General features: G+C 38.0%; 1 long non-coding RNA gene across 1 annotated transcript in view; it reads left to right on the plus strand.

Annotated features, from left to right (window-relative positions):
• The window catches only part of LOC134487764 (uncharacterized), a 29,075-nt gene extending 12,843 nt beyond the window's left edge, over positions 1-16,232 (plus strand). Inside the window, exon 3 of the long non-coding RNA XR_010066884.1 lies at positions 12,528-16,232. This is a non-coding gene — a long non-coding RNA (uncharacterized LOC134487764). The remainder of the gene's footprint in view (positions 1-12,527) is intronic.
• Positions 16,233-16,542: the final 310 nt, after the last annotated feature.

Raw genomic sequence — 16,542 nt, forward strand, 5'->3', positions numbered from 1 at the left:
GTTTGATGAGGAATCATTGATGGGCATTCTTTAACTACTTTTTGAGCCAATTGTCATGTTATACAGCCCACACTTAACTAGCTTGCTAATCATAATATGGGGTTCTGTGCCATGGGGTAAATCTATAACATTCCCACAGTCTACTGGGGAAGTTACTAACTGAAAAATGATACAAGATTAGTCTGGCAAGAGCTGTTCTTGAGAAATGCTTGCTGACTTCTGGTAAGTTCCATGTTTTTTTCAAGAGGCTTATAGGTTGATCATTTAATGATTTCCAGAATGTTCTGATGTCAGACTGACTGGTCTATACTTCCCTGGGTCCTCTTTTTTCCCACTTTTCTGAAATAGAGACATTTGTTCTTGTCCAGTCATCTGGCACTTCATTACTTCTTCAGGATTTCTCAAATACTTACACACGCACACACACGGTTTCACTGGACCATCAAGTTTCTTCAGTAGTCTACAATGCAATTCATCTGACTTGGAGATTTAAAATCATTCAAAGTAAATAGGTATTCCCTGATCATGTTTCTATCGATCTCAGGGGTTTTCTCTACTTGCACCCAACCATGAAACAAACTTGCCCTAGCAACATCTTTTTTTCTTCAACCTTGTCTTCATAATGTTGCCTTCTCATCTGAAATCCATGTGTGAGATAGGCTTAGCAAACCTCAGCTGTATTGGGGTCAAATAGTACTTCCCCTCTTGTTCTGATACTATCTACAATCTGTTTGATCATAACTTCAATTACCTTGGCAGTCAGGTAGCTGGGAGCAACTGAAACAGGCAGTAGAGGTAGGATGTGGTTCAGCAATGGGAACAGCAAATGCCAGGCCAGAATAGTTTTATTTCAAATCAAAGATGAATGGATAGTACTTCATCTCAGCAATGGAGAATGATCCTCAGATTTCAATACTGCCCCTTCTTTCTGGTGTTCGCAGTTGTCTGGTGGAACATAATTTCTTTCATTGTCTTGACTAAGACAAATAGGGGTCTGCTTTCCTTTTCTGCATTTTGGTGTTTTGTTGATAGGCTTGTTCATTTCCTTTTACATTAAATATATCCAAAGCAAACTTTTTGGGTGGTCTTAGTATCCTTTGCCAACCTCAGCTCATTTTGAGCTTTAGCTTTCCTGACACAGGAGAAGTTCTGAGCCACTGGAGGGTACATTTTCTTGGTAATCTACCCCCCCTTCCCCTTTCCTGTGCCCCTTTTTTTTCAGATCTTCACTAAACTTTTTATGCTGCATACTGGATTCTTCTCTGTCCTTCATTCTTTTCCTCACTGAGTTCCAATTCATTTGGAGTTGTGCTTTTATTATTCTCCCTCTTTTTTTCTAGGAACTCCCACTCATCTTAAGTGCCATTTCCCATTACTTCTTCTGCCATGGAGTCCTACTCAGCATTGCTCTGAGTTTATTAAAAGCCACTTTTTTGGGAGTTCAAAATGTTTCATTTCACTCATCTTTAATTTTCCTTAAAATCAAATATAAGGTACATACCGTTTTTGCCTGCCCAACTGGTAAGCGTCTCTCTGTTATAATCATTTTCCTTGTATTTCCATTGACTGTGGTGACTATTAAAATCCCCCACATAGATGGCTGGGTGACACAAAATAGGCAAAACTTGGGACACATAATACAAGAATGTAAGACTAGAACCTACGATGGGAACTTTGCTGATTTCCTGATGGCAACTGATGCTGCAAAAGACTATATTGGTAATCTTAATGTTTGTTTTTAGTTATATTGCCCTATGACCAATGTATATTTTCTATATATTTTTTTATATTCCCAATTTTTAAAATATATTTGTGATATGTATAATATGCTGCCATATGATAAATAAATAAAATAAATTCCTTAAAATCAAAAGATCTTGATTGCTGTTACAATCAAGATCAGTTTTCTCCCATATTCCTGCTACTTCTGCTTCCTCAACTAAGTTAACACCAAGTGAGTAGAGTACAGCTGATGATTGTGTGCTTTCCTTACCCTCTAAAGGAGAAAGTTCAGGCATTTCCTGGAAGACCCAAACTTGGCAGAGCTGATTTTTCAACAGATGTCAGGGTAATCAGTGTCCTCCATCAGTACTACTTCCTGGTTGGCATGTATGTAAAATTCAACCAGATCGTTGGCGGCAGGGCCTTTATACTCCTATTTTAAGATTATAACAGCTCTTTCTGAGTTTTATTCACAAATCTTGTTTGCATTGTTTCTTCTTCATTTTCTTGACTGCTGCCTTTTCCTATACTGCTCTCTAGAGGCCAGATTGATATTTGTCTTTCACACTGTCCAAGCTTTCTTTTCCACTGTCATAATCTGTACAAGACATCATTGTCCACTTCGTTGGCTTTATTTCTGCTTCCTCCTTTTTTCTCCACCCAATCTGCTTTCATTTTGTGACTTCTTCCTGTTCAGTATTTTAAAATGAAAACTTCTCAGTCTCTTTGGTGGCTGACTTCACAGCTTGAGCTGTTGTGTGGCAAGAGGAAAGTTTGTGATTGTACCTTTAACAATGGTGGTTGCTGCTAAGGCACATATTGTGATTTCTAGAATAATAGTACTGAACTGATATACCACTTTTCTGTAAGCAGTACAAAATAAAATAAAAAATACATAAAGATACATGAATCTCTATAAAATTATATCATAGTATTAAAATAAAATCCAAACTACAGACTAAGGAGAATGTTTAAATGCCCTTTCAAAAAAAGATGCAAGATTTGAATTTAGGAACTAGATAGATTCATTACAAGATAAGTGTTTTGGAAAACTCTGGAAACTTCTGCAGAAGGTTTTTCAAGGCACTAAACTTTCCTCAGTAAGGCTCTTAAAGTAACTCAGCCCTCACTTTATCCCTTGCTGGGATAGCAACAGGCTGTTTTATGTGTACACTTGTTCAGATCACACCAATTGTCTGGATTCACACATTGTGCTAAACTATAATATTTGCTTTTTGTGGCTTATGAAACAGTTATGAATAAGTAAATCATGACTTAACCTGATTTTGTGAACCCAGTCATTTTCTCCTTCAGTGCATTCTGTATTTTTGAACAGTTCTGCTATCTTCTTCGTGTCTTTATCTATCTATCTATCTATCTATCAATCAATCAAATTTGTCACTGCCCATCTCCTCCCACCAGAGAGACTCTGGGCGGTTTACAACAAAATCTTGGTCACCTTCTGTTTAGTTTGCTATGTAGAGAACGCAAACGCAAACGCACCCTTTTCCTCATAGCTAATAATCACCACACCCTGCTCTGCTGGTATTGTCCCAAAGTGTTATCTTGTGTTTGTTTGCTCTTATTTAAACTGTAAATGCTTCAGTGCAGGGAGCTAGCTTTATCTCTGTTTGTCAAGCCCTCTGCAAGTTCATGGGTCAATATAAGTGCTTTCAGTAATCCACAACAACAGTAAAACAGGTCATTTTAGAAAAAGAAGTATAGGGAGATGAGAAGGTAGCATCAATTCCAGTACCACTATTGTTTGTTTTTTAATCTTACAAGAAATAAGCGTAAGAAAAAGGATTATTGCTGGGTTTGAGGTGATGTCTTGTGGCAAAGAACAGTTTTCAGTTGCTGCCAAGGCACCTACTAAATCTCTGCCATGTTATTGTTCCATTGCCTTTGTGTTCTTTCAGAATAATAAAAATCAATTTGTAGTCTACTGTAAATGGTGTCCCAGAGGGCTGTATCAAGCTTAAAAGAAAACCTAAAAGATATCTGAGGTGATGATTGTATCTGGTTATGGAATCATGTTAGGAGTGGAAAAGCCAATCTGATAATCAAGAGCAATAACTAGAGCTGTTCTACTCACTCATAACTTAAAACAGCCTACCCCTACCTTGTTCCCTTCCACCACCACCCCTCCAGATATGTTGTATAACTTCCAGAGTTCCTAAACTACATAATCATTGGCCATACTGGATGGGATTTGGGGAATTCTAGCTGAGGCATGTGGAAGGCAGTAGGCTGGGAAACACTGCTTTAGAGTCCCATCACTCAATGATTTGAGTGTCTGTTTATGTAAGAATAGGACTACCAAATCTAGGTTGCAAAAATCCAGATGACAACTAGATGGTAGGAACAAATCATTTTGCTTCCATGTAATGGTTATCAAGATTTTTGCAATCCAAACATAGTAGCCCCATGTAAGAGTGAAACACAGCATGTTCAGAATTATCCTTTGTCATATGAACGTAGTACATACATTGACAAAGAGTTTTTCTTTTCACTGAAGAAAATGGGCATTCCAGGAAAGCACATTTGTAACACTGGAATTCTGTCTGTCTGTCTGTCCATCTATCATGCCTGTCAAAGTAAATCTAACGAAGTTACACTTAACCTGTTTCCAACTGCGTTTGTTTCTACCCTATGGAATCTTGTACAGCAGCCTTTCCCAGCTGGGGGCTGCTAGATGGGTTGAAATCCCATCATCCCCAGCCACCAGCTTGGGGAAGGCTGTTATACATAATTAATTGGAAATAAGGCCCATTTAACTTGGGATACTTCTGAGTAAATATACATATGGTTTAGGATTTATCCATCTTTATTAAAGTTATCCTGGTTAGGGTTTATCCGTCTTTATTAGTTGTCTGATGATTATGTTGTTGTTATATGCATGTGATTCTCTGGATAGAAAGAAGGTCCAGGGGCAATACTGTAGAATTTAGACTCACTTGAGAAGACCTTAAATATCTGTATAATATTTGCTTTAATTACAGATACTCAAGCAGATAATTTGAAAGCAAATATATTCTTGTCCCCAGACCAAATAGCCCCCTATAGGACACTATTCTAATCAATTTTAAAATGACTTAGCTAGCTCTGTTAGTCTACTAACCAGCAACTTGCTTAGCAAACAATGGGTTGACATCAGCAACAGGTCAAATAGGTAAGAGGGATGAATTTGTTGCACTCCAAATTTTGATGATTTCATCCTTCCTAGTCCTGGGCCATGCTATTTGAAATAGGATATAAAGTTACCTTATATTTATAAACTTAGACTGGTTGCACAGGACCTTTTCTCTGGACAAAATGGTGTTTTTTTTTGTGCTAAAATTTTCCATAGTAGAGCTGTTTGCCAGAAACAATAGTTCTTTTATAACTTCAGTCAGAATGCTGCAACAATTTCCGAGAAGGCAAGTGAAAGAATTTAAGACAACTTTTAAGTCAGCATTGAAATGTTTCCAAACTCTGGGTGTGCATGTGTGTGTGTGTTGCTGGATTGCTAATGTGCTCTTGCTGTTACTTTGAAATCTTGTCTAAATGAAACTGAATTTACATGGAGCCTTTTGCAAAACTGGAGGAGATCTGGAGTTGGGTTTTTATTTATTTTTTAATTAAACTTTATTATATGTTTGTCCCATTGTTAATACTATAATCTGGAGCCATATTTTAAAAGAAATTAGGGAACACATTTGTCTAAATGGGTGATATGTAGTTCTTTTCTCCTCTGCATAGTTTGAATGGATAGGGATTAGTTTGTTAGTTTTCCATGAACACAATTTACCCATCTTAATCTCTGAGATTTCAGCTGGTGTTGCCTACGTGTTTTCAAACTTGTTTTCACAGCTGCTAAGGATCTTCAAGATAGTCAGAATGCTCTGGTTTATGCTCAAAGACACAGTATAGCTCCTGTATTTTTATCAAGCTCTGTGAATCCATGCTTCACATAGCCAAGGTACAACATCATTCCCAGGCCAACCATTTTTACATGCCAGAATGAGCACAAAAATGGTTCTGATTTATATATCTGTATATTTAGGTAGTGTTTAGGTTAGTCCAGTCCAGTGCCCAACCATTGGGACTGGAAATCCCAGAACTCCCAGTCACATGGCCAGTTTGACTAACCCAGACACCAACCACATTAAAATGATTGAGACATGGAATGGCATTTTATCTCTGCATCTCTTATGCATTAAAGTAGCTATAGCATTTAGGAGAACATATAGAAGCAATTCTAGATTGTTGGGAAATCATCGTGGGTGAATCACAAGAGAGAAGCAGAGTTAGTGATGTGTGGGAAAAAAGCTACTTGTACTTGGAGCATAATAAGGGGCTGTGTAATAATAATTACTGTTATTGTAACAAGGGCTGGGTGCCTTTCTGAGTAAAAGGTGTCTGACAGTAACCTTGGCTTGGTTTGTTTTCATCTGTGAGTAAAATAGTAGTTATGTACATCTGGCATTAATACCCATGGCCAAAACAGAACCCTGGCTCTTGATCAACTATGCAATATTCTGTTCAAGTGTATGTAGGCCAGATCAAATAATTAATTGAAGCTCACATACATTCTGACCCTGTGCGGTGCAGAAAGTCTGCAGCACAGGATAGAAACCAGCTCTGAGCTTCAATAATTGTTGTAAGGGCTTACCCTCAGATTTATCTCCTTTTTCCAGAGGCAGAATCAGCTCTAACTCTGCCCTACAGTAGCACCCACCGTCAGCAGTGCTCCTATACTACTGCCAGACTAGAAGCTGCAACAGGTTTTAATGATAGACCGAATTAAAATGGGAAGGGAAGAAGGTTGAGAAAGGCCTTTTCTGTCCCATACAAAAGAGTTCTTAGAACAGCCTCTTAGGACAGGCTCCATTCTAAATTTGATGGGTGTGACATGCTAATGCTTGCACTGCACCGTTGGTGAAAGGTGAGTTGTTACTTCCCTTTGTGATGAGGGCTCAGCTGTACAAACTAAGTAGGGGAAGGTCACCATGGTGCTTATACTCTCTAGGCTATTTTATTTGCTTCTGTAGGGACTTGGTCTGCCTCACATTTTAAGATTTATGGCTTTAGACATGTAGCTTAAGGATAATGCAGTTAGAATACTTGTTCTACATGTATGATTCCCCCCCTTGAACAAGTTAAACATGATAAGGTTTCTGTTTCACTGCAGGATTTCTTTCCATTTTATCTAGTCATACAATCCTCTAATCATTATTTATTAGGCTATGCAGTACTTTGGATTAGATTCCAGAAAGGTGCTTTGGAGTGTGCAATGTAGCGCCCGTCTGTAACTCTTCAAAGCAGTCACATCTTTTCCCAGGATGCTCTCTGCAGCTACCACATGATCCCAGGGAAAAAGCACAGCTGCTTTAAAGAAAATATTTTAAACACAGCCCTATGATTTATCACCATGGTAGATCAGCAAACAATAGGAATCAAGGGCAGCCTTTCTCAAACAAGTGCCTTCTGGAATGTGTTTCCAGTATTTCCAGCCAGAAAGCCAAAAGCCCTGTAGAATGTAAAAAAGGGAGAGTTTCCTCTGCATCGGTCCATGTTAAGCATCATCTGTTGCGTGCTTAAAACAAGTGTGTTTTACAGTGGTGTCAGCTTGATGGTACACATTGCAAATATCAAACTTTTTTGGAGGTATCATATCGATCCATGTTTTTATGACTGCAAAATTATTGAGAATGTGTCGAATTCATAGTTTTGCAAGCTAATATATATGCAATGTGTGTATTTGCCATACAAGATGTGACTGTGGAGCATCCCAAAGAAAAAAGGAATACATGTAAGAAAGAGAAAAAGAAGAAACATTGAAATAGGAAATCCAAGGCACATACATCCTTTTCTTGCTAATAACCCAAATTCAGTCTGTCTTTAAATATTGTGACCTACGAGATGTTGTCCTCCTCCCCTTTTTTGGTAGTACACAACAGTAATATGTAACATTCTGTATGAATGTTAAAAGTTAGGTTTGGAAAATCTAGCTAAAATGCAGCAGAGCTTTACTGAATTGTTTGTGTTCAGTGAAAATGAAGGACACACTGAATTTGTCCACATACTTTGGAAATACTGTGTCAGGCAGCTCTGTTGCGATTTCTAACTAGGAAAAAAGTACAAAGTGCTGAGTAACTTTGACTCATTGTGACTTCATGAAAATGTTCATATGGTTTTCTTGACTACAATACAAAGTGATTTGAACACACCCTCACAAAACACTTGTCCGTTGATGGTATTGTTGTCACTTGATTGTTGCAAAGTTTGCACTTGCTTTATCTGTGATGGTGATCATTTTCCAAAATGTAACTGATGTTCAGTTAAACATATGACAAAGAATATGCATGCTAGTTAAAACAGGAACATAAGGCTATGCACACTTCTTTACTGAGGGAGAAGTTGTAGATGCTAAAAATACCATGTTTGGAGCAATCAATAGCCTGGTATTTGCAGTTTCCAGTTGATACAAGGTTGGTTGATTTGTGGGGCCAATTTTCTATCAGCCAGAAAAAAATAATGCCAGAAATCTGGATTGGCATACTGTATGTGTTCCAACTGGAGTTCACTATTTTCTAAACAAGCCAATGAAAAATTGCCAAGTGTGCTTTTATCTGTTGAAGTGTGTTACTCACGATATTTTCACTGCTGGAAAAATTTTTACCAGGTGAGACTAACTGATAAGTCCAACAATAGAAAAGCTGAATCAAGTCAATTAAGTAGCAGCTGATGAGTTCCTTTTGGTATAAATGATAAACTAAGACCATTAAAATCATAATACATGAGAGCAGAGAAGAGAGTTTTGTACAGATTGCCCTTCCCTCCCTTGCAGCTGATAATTAGATATTAGAACTTTTGAAGCAGAGTAATAAGATTTTCAAGAGTGACTCATAGATAAGTAGATTGAATTTGTTTAGTCTCTTTGTAAAGTGACACATGTGCTATCAAAGCCTGGGAAACCATTGATTAACTTGAGATTCACAGTCTTCCTTTTAATATTCTGTCTGCTCAGTGGCCAACGGTTTGCAGCAGAATTTTGCCTGGGACCTCCACCTGCAGACACAGGTCACTACGTATTTCCTGCCAACTGAGTTTCCATGTAAAGTAGATATTTTCTCTCTTTTTGAACACTATCTATGCCATTAGAAGGGGAGCAGCCAAACTTTTGGGGAGGCAGAAGCCCATGGGTTTTACAGTGATTTGAACAAGTAGGAAGGTCCTGTCCAAAATGGCACAAGTCCATTCATCCCTCAATATTCTTTAAAAATGCCCTGTTCCTAAATTGTATGATGGAGAAAATGGTTTTATTGTAACCATGTCAGAGATACAGTTTGGCAACCAGGTTACTATTTTCTTCTGTCAACCAGAGTTACTGGGGGGTTTTTTGTCAGGGGAAATCCTATTATTTGAATACCTTTGAGAAGGGCAGACACTGAGCTGGAGACCCTTTTCGGATCTCTGAATATGTGCCAATTAGAAAAGGGAGTATTGGTGACCATCCAGTGACACTCTAGTACTCTTCGGCAAGAGTGTGGTAAGATGTAGATAGAATTTTACGTATGTGCTTTGTGTCACCTCTTTGTATATCACTCTGCCTGATTTTTGTCTTAAGAGATTGCTAATGTGAGGTCACTTCCTTCTGTCTTTCCAGGGACGCAATGCATGGAACATGTGCTTTTGGACCCTCTCCCTGGTAGGATGTTAACTAGCTGCTGGGTTTTGCTCGCCCTATGATCCATGTCCTGTAAATAAATCCTTGTTCTGTTACAATTATAAAATCTGCTTTGCTAATAATTGTACAAGCCAGGAACGCTCACACATGTACACACATACAGAGAGAGAAAACGAACACACACCTCAATCTCCAACAGCAAAGAGTTGACACAGGAGGACTACGGTAGCCCTTGGTTGAACATCTAGGCTTTGGTTCAGTGACATTTTGTTTTCTTTTAAAGGCCTTTTCAATTTTTATTACATGTACTTATTTGCTTATTTATTACATGTCTGTTTTATACTTTATCCTAGGAATTCAAGGCAGTGTTTATGATTTCCCTTTCTTTCAGGCTTCTAACTATTCTAGAGGTTAGATTAGGGTGAAAGACAGCAAGTAGGCTGAAATTATTAACAAGTAGGATTTTTTTGGCCTAAATCCAGCCTCTGCTCTCCAGAAGCTTAGTGTCAAGTGGCAGAGCACAGTCTGAAATCTTAGGCTATCACTTTCAAAATGAGAATCATCCTTTTAATTCTGAATTAACTTATAACTAGTTAATTCATTTTTTCGCTGTGTCTTTAGTAGCTACATGGCAGGTGAACATTTATCAAAAGGTTCCTGATACTGACTAGGAAAAGCTTCTAGAGTTCGGGTTTTGTTTTGTTTTGTTGCCCTGCTATATGCTAAATTAAAGGTATTGTTAGGAGATCCCTTGTGATATTCTTGTACTGACTCAATAGGCCTTATTCCAGGTATGGGAGGCTGTTGTCTTTACAGATCTGGCAGAATGACACTGTTAGAAATCTGTCAGAGATACCTAAAAACAAAATATGGAGGTTTGCAGGATTTTTTTTAATCAATTAAATGTGCTATATGCAGTCTGAATATAGTGAAGGACTTTAAAACTATCTCTTCTTACTGGAAAGTCTAAAAAATTAGTGCTAATGGAATTTGGGTTCACGCTAAAGTGAATGTTAGCCTGTAGAATGAAGTAATTCGTAGTTCATGTCATTGCATGTTTAATCTAGTACTGGTTTCAACAAACAATTTAGAAATGTAAACTAGCAGTCTATCTTGAAAATAAATTAAGTTAAATGGTATAATGGAACTTACAGAATTTTACACTTAATATGGCCTGAGTGATCTTTTGTAAAATAGCAAGCTTTTTAAAGGTGTATTTCCAATAAGTTACCTTATATACTTGAGAAGTTCTTACTATTGATAGGATTAATGATGATATGTCTTGCATGTTCTGGTGCTTCACTTGTGCAGCTGTGGCTTATGATTTCTGTAAAAACAATAATTGCTCTTGTAAGGAGGAGCATTTACATTTGATGTTATGGATATGGATCTACTGCTGAGTTCAGAGGAAATCCCCTAATGTTGGAGAAAAGAGCAGGGTGGTGACTTTCACTGATTCCCCTTGTGCGGGGAACCCTTGCAACAGCCTGGGATCTGGCACTGGAGATTTAAGGGGGATGGGAAATTGCCAGCCTGCCCTGTTCCTCAGTGGGAAAACTCTCATTTCCTCTACAGACAGGAAGACTAGTTTTAGAGTGGCAAGTCTGGATTTAAACCATTAACACTTTGAATAAGAAAAGCACTACAGAAAAATGGAGAAGAGATTTTGGTTATTAATGTGCAGAACTAATCATGTTGGTTTAAATCAGTAGATGGTTAACTTTAGAGGGACTTTCACCAGCTATAAACAGCATGACCCAGTCAGGATGTGGCTAACAGCCCTGCTCCTCCCATTAGATACTTGAGTTTTATTTCAAAACTATTCACTTCCCTGTTTGCTTTTCCATTTAGGAAGTGAAACTTGGGCTTAAGACACCATGTCTAAATTCTTTGGTTTAAATTTGTCACATGAAATAGCTTTCTGTGATTTTGTCTAAGGAAAATGATTGTGCTTTCAAAAGTCTATATAATTAGTCCTTGCAGTTCCACCACCCTCAGTGACTCTTTGTGCCATCTTTCAATGTAGCAGTAAAATACTGTTTTCAAATATTTAACAAATATGCTTTATGAAGCGTATGCATGCTTCATGCTTTATGCAGCACCTGCAATCAGTTTGATATATGATAGCTTGGTATTATGGATGACTTTCTGCATGAATATAAAAATGCAATAACCTGAAAGCTTATTTGTCCTTTCATGAACTGAAATGAGATCTACAAATGATCTTGCCTTACCTATTTTGTATTTTATCCTTAATGCTTTGAATAAGAACTTTCCTGCGCTGTGATCTAGTGAAAAATCAGTTCTGTTCTCTCATGTCAGAATGTACTGGTTCTGTCTCCACAGAGATGTTTCTTCCATGACCCAGTAGACTCTTCTATTTTCCTGCCCCAACTCAGACCTCAGCATGAAACAAGATCATGTAATGAGTTTGAATGAACTGAGCTATGCTAGACAAGAATACCACAGAAGCCATCTCATTTCTTGCTTTCTTTTGGTTTTCCTTTTTGTTACTTTAAGCATTTAAAAGATTCCTAATCAGTCCAAGAACTGTTCTGAACATATGTCTTTCTGCATTTGTGTGTTTTTACTAATATGGATCCACATTTTGCAGAAATGATACAGTTCCGTTTTAACAGACTGTTTACTTTCATTGTTAGATTTTCAGGCCTTAACCTGATATGGTAGTAATCAGATTTCCAAAATACTGAGGAACTTTTACATCTTCTGAGAACATTTTGTTCACTCCATGTTTTAAAAACTTTTAATGGAAGTTGGATGTATCTTATGTTCTTCTGAAAACATCTTCCTAGATTTGTGCCCTTTGAATGCAATGGACCTAGTGTGATCTATGGTCATGGTAACCAAAGAATTATTGTGGTTGAAATCCAACACATCTGGAGGACATCAGGTTGATGAATTCTGTTGTAACTGCTATTTATCTGGTCCAGTTGATACGTACTGGACAGAATAAAATCTTTTCTTTCATCAGGAAAAGAATCTTCCAGGGATTAAGAATAGATACAGTGCAGTTTCTTAGCATGTCAACTGGGGAGTCCCCAATTTAGGTTTAATCTAGAATTTGGATGTGGCTGCAGCTAGTTTCCCAAACCAAATGTTTTTGTCTTCACAGCTCCTGAAGGCCGAAAGTGATGATATTCCAGATGTCCCAGGAGGGCTTTGGCATAAGGTTGCATTCTGCAAACAATCTTAGACAGCAGCTAAAAAGAAGCTGCTCCAAAATCTGGAGATGGAAAACATGGCAATGCCTCCTCCCACAAATACAAGATAAAAGCTGGAGGAAAGAATCTTCACAAAGCCATCATGTAGTGAAGAAACGGATTATCACAAGTCTATCTTTGGCAGACCAGATGCTCTTTCCATTGTAGTACTTGTCTGTGAAGCAGATACTTGGGTCAGCAGCTTTGGGCCAAGGAAACAAAAGGGCATTTGTTGTCTTTTTGGCAACATTTACAATCTTTACTTTGAGGTATTGTAGGCTGTGTAGCAGATAGTCTGGTCAGCAACTTTGAGCCAAAGAAACAAAAGAGTGTTTGTTGTTCAACTAAAGTAATGCTCCGTCTCCTAGTTAAAGAATTACTGGACTTTACCTGCTCTTATCCTTTTGCAGTGCAAAAGGCAAAGGGCTTAATAAGTTACCTGCTGGATCTGATTACAATTAAAGAGGCACAGTGAAGAAACAGGAATGCCCTCCCTTTTCTTTTAGATCTCCCATCCAGAGTCTCGTAACAGTGAAAGAATTCTTTGGTGCTCTTTTAATTAAAGTAGAAAACAGCCCATAAATCCTTCACCAACTACTTTTATCAAATGTATTGAATTAGCACCACACATGTAAATTATTCTGAAATAAATAATAGCTGGTATGTCACTCCTAGGCTGCTCTGGTTGTAAAAAGCCATTTACAGCAGGCCCACAAAGATTACTGCTGAGATAGAGTGAAGTTATCAGGCAAAACATGATCAAAAACATGAGGGGGAGGGGAGGACAAGGAGGAGGAAATTTAGCCAGGTTTCATGGTTTAAAACTCTTTTTGTAAGATAAATCATGATGACAAAATATAAGGCATTTAAACAAAAGGTCCACATGAATGTCTGTGTGTGTGTGTGAGAGAGAGATTGGGGGGGTGAGAGTGTAATTTTTCACATACTATCCACTGAAAATGCAGTTTTTTAATTTGAAAGAATTCCAAAGGATCCTCAAGTCAAATAGATCTTCCCCTCTGGGCTAAGCTGAGCAGCCTGTTGGTTTCCCTAATGTAGCGTCCTGTAATGAAAGGATCAGTCTGCTTTGGGAGGCCTTAAGGGGCACCGTCTTTATTTCCAAGAATACTGCTGGGCCCTCTACAGCCTCTGAGACATTCCTTGGCAGTAGAAGGGAGATCCAGGCTGGCTAAAGGTAGTGCATAATTCTGACGGGGGCTAAACCATCCAGGTAAGCTGGGGGATAATAGGGAGGGGATAAAGGGGGCCATAGGGAGTCTTTGGAGGGCAGCTAGAGGGGATCATAGGGAGTGAGCTGTGTGGTGTGTGTTGCTTTAAGGGAAGTGTGGTAGTTTTTCAAAAAATGTGTTCCTTTTGCCCAGCATGTATGTTTTCCATTGAGGTTTTTTCTTTTCTAAATTGGTAGGGGTGTCTGTGTGTGTGTATACGCTGAACTTTATAAATTTTCCTGCTGTGAAACAGCTCTTATGATGTGCTTTATAAGGGCAAATAGATAATTTTGGTTTTGGTGCTTAGTTACTCTCCTGCCATCTTCCCACCACCCCACTGTTGCATTTGGTTTCTCAACCAAATTCCTTTCCTTTTAGTCTCATCACTTTGCAAAACAGAAAACAAAAACAAACTAAGATCAAACATACTTGATTCAAGTATGGTTTGGAGCCCAGACGTCACATCTGCCTTGTATTCCATTTCTTAGACAAAGTTCCTTTCCTTTAGCCTCATCACTCTGCCTTCTAGGGAATACAGTAGCTATTTTATGGTTGGCTGCACAAAATGGACCGCTGTTTTGGAAAGGCCTTGGCCATCATGGCCACCATTTAATGGAGGTGCTAACAGTGGTTACTAAATTCTGAATGTTGTACCTGACCAGTTTATTTCAAATTTTAAATTAAAAAGCTCATATTGAGGAAGCCAGAGTAACAAAAGAGGTTGTGTTTCCCACATTCTGTTCAAGACTGGGATAGATTACTTGGCTATTTCTGGATCTGGAGCTTAAAGTAGATCCTAAATTTATTCTTTCAATGGTAGGAACTTAGGTTGAGTCTTTGTGAATCCTTACATCCCACATAAGAAGATTTTGTTTTTCCTTTCTTAGTAACCATCTATCTGCCTTGAATGGTTATTACTTTTCCTTTAGGATGTCAAATAGGCAGCCTCATGCTATCATCTGCATGGAAAATATTTTACAATTGCTGGTAAACATTTTTAATCCTGAACCCAAGCTCCTCTTCTGAATGTAAGATTTATTTCACTAGCAGTTTAGATAAACCATCTCAGGGGAGTAGGACATAGCTTAAGTTTTATACTCAAGTGCCATGCTCACTGTTGTCAGCATATAAGTAATACAGTAAATAAGTTAACTTTATTCCTGGCTGAACTAACTGCCAGCAGCTGCTCCTGGCTTTGAAACTTGGGCCTAATGGATTTTATTGAGTGTAAAGTAGAAATTAAATCATAGGACCACAATCCAAGTGATCTAGCCATCCTGTTTCGTGATTCTTGTGTAAAAATAAAGGAGGATATAAATATTTTAGATAAATAAATATTGACCCTGAGGACATTTCCAACTGCAGTTTTTGAAAGATTTCTCTGAAAGCAATATAGCATTATTACTGCAGACAGAAATATTTACCATTTTGATCTGTATTTAATAGTTCTTCCCTAATGTTCTATTCCTAACAATTTCTTTAAAAGCTCTCTTTTCTTTTTCTTTTCTTTTCTTCTTTTTCTTTCTTTTCTTTTCCATATTCTCCAATTTACCATTGGAAGAGGTTTTTCCAGTCAGGGGTAGAAGATAGCAAGTGTGGCTTTAACGAGGGGAGAGAGAAAGAGTTCAAAATTATGCCACAGAAATGACAGAGATGCACGCTAATTGCTATTTCCCCCCTTTTGTTTCCTACCCATATCTATCTTTCAAATTCTGTCTTCCAAATCTCATGTTGGGATGAGTGACTTTCCTAAAATCATCAGTGATTTTTATGTTTGAGCAAAGTACTGATCTTCGGTCGCTGAGTTCAGTGCTAAATATTTTAGCTGCTAATCCAGACTGGTGAAAAGTTGTCTTGCTTTTCTCATGCATTTCACTCTACTCATGGAGATCTTACTGGCTACACTTCTGGGATCTGCTGGTTCAGCTCTTCCAACACGTCATTCTGTCAGGACACGCAGTGACCTGGTTAATCTCTCGCTCTTCACTTTTGACTTATGCTTGTAAATGATTTATCAATTGGCGTGGATCCCTGTTTGCTTAAGGAGGCGTGTAATGACCTCAGGCATGCACTGTATACTGAAATCCAAACTACATCTTCGATAATGACAACCAGCAAGAGGCCATCCCATGGTAAAGGCTAGAAGTGAAAGCAGAAAAATATCTAGGGGCATAAACTTGAGGAAACCACTAGTGGCCATACTATAAACAGGTTACAGTCCTGTTGCATGATAAACAGGTTGCAAGCACAGATTTTTTTTTGGCAGAATTAATCTTAAATTCATTGTTCATGACTGCAGTTTTTGAGCTGTTTTGGACTCCTCTCTATTATCTTTTTTTTTTTTTTTGTAATAAATTGCCTGATTAAAAGTTCTGAAGAATTCCAATGCTTGCATAGTCTTTTATGTCATTTTGGTCGATTCTAATAGTTTCTGCAATAAGCATTACTTTGCTGGTCTTGTTTGGACTTAGAGACTAAGCAGAGTGAATAATACTTGGATGGGAGACATTAGAAAATTCCAGAGCAGTAGATCAGTAGTAGTAATGGTAAATCACATTCATATTGTTAGTCAAGAAAACTGCGTGGTTGGATCCATGTAGCCACCAGGGGTTAAGCTCAACTAGAAAAAGTCTTTTCAGTGAAGGTATTACCCAAATGTGATTTTGAACATTTCAAAAAGAGGTGTTGGTATTTCAAA

Source organism: Candoia aspera, chromosome 1 (genome assembly GCF_035149785.1).
Source record: "Candoia aspera isolate rCanAsp1 chromosome 1, rCanAsp1.hap2, whole genome shotgun sequence".
NCBI classification, from domain to species: Eukaryota; Metazoa; Chordata; class Lepidosauria; order Squamata; family Boidae; genus Candoia; species Candoia aspera.